Below are 332 nucleotides of genomic sequence, written 5' to 3'. Positions count from 1 at the left end.
CCCCTTTTTCCTTCTTCCTTTTTCTGTTTTTGTTTCTACCTCTTCCTTTCGATCTCCATTTACAGTAAAGTTTCCCACGCGGTGAAATAAGCATGGGAGATGAAAGATTATGAATCAAAGCATTAATTAATAAAACCATACCAAGTTATCGAAGAAAAAGCTCTCTCTTTTCTCTCCTATTGATATTCGTTTTCACTGAAGTTATCCACGTGGCGAAATGAGCATGGAAGATGAGAAATTAACAAACACTTGAATTAAGGGATACGAATCAGATTTGCCTGGTTCCCTCGCTGCCAGGGAGGTGGGGAATACGAGAGGAAATCCCACAGTAA

The sequence above is a fragment of the Penaeus monodon genome, chromosome 22, assembly GCF_015228065.2.
Source record: "Penaeus monodon isolate SGIC_2016 chromosome 22, NSTDA_Pmon_1, whole genome shotgun sequence".
NCBI lineage: Eukaryota > Metazoa > Arthropoda > Malacostraca > Decapoda > Penaeidae > Penaeus > Penaeus monodon.
The sequence above is the reverse complement of the archived record's forward strand: the minus strand, read 5'-3'. Positions refer to the sequence as shown.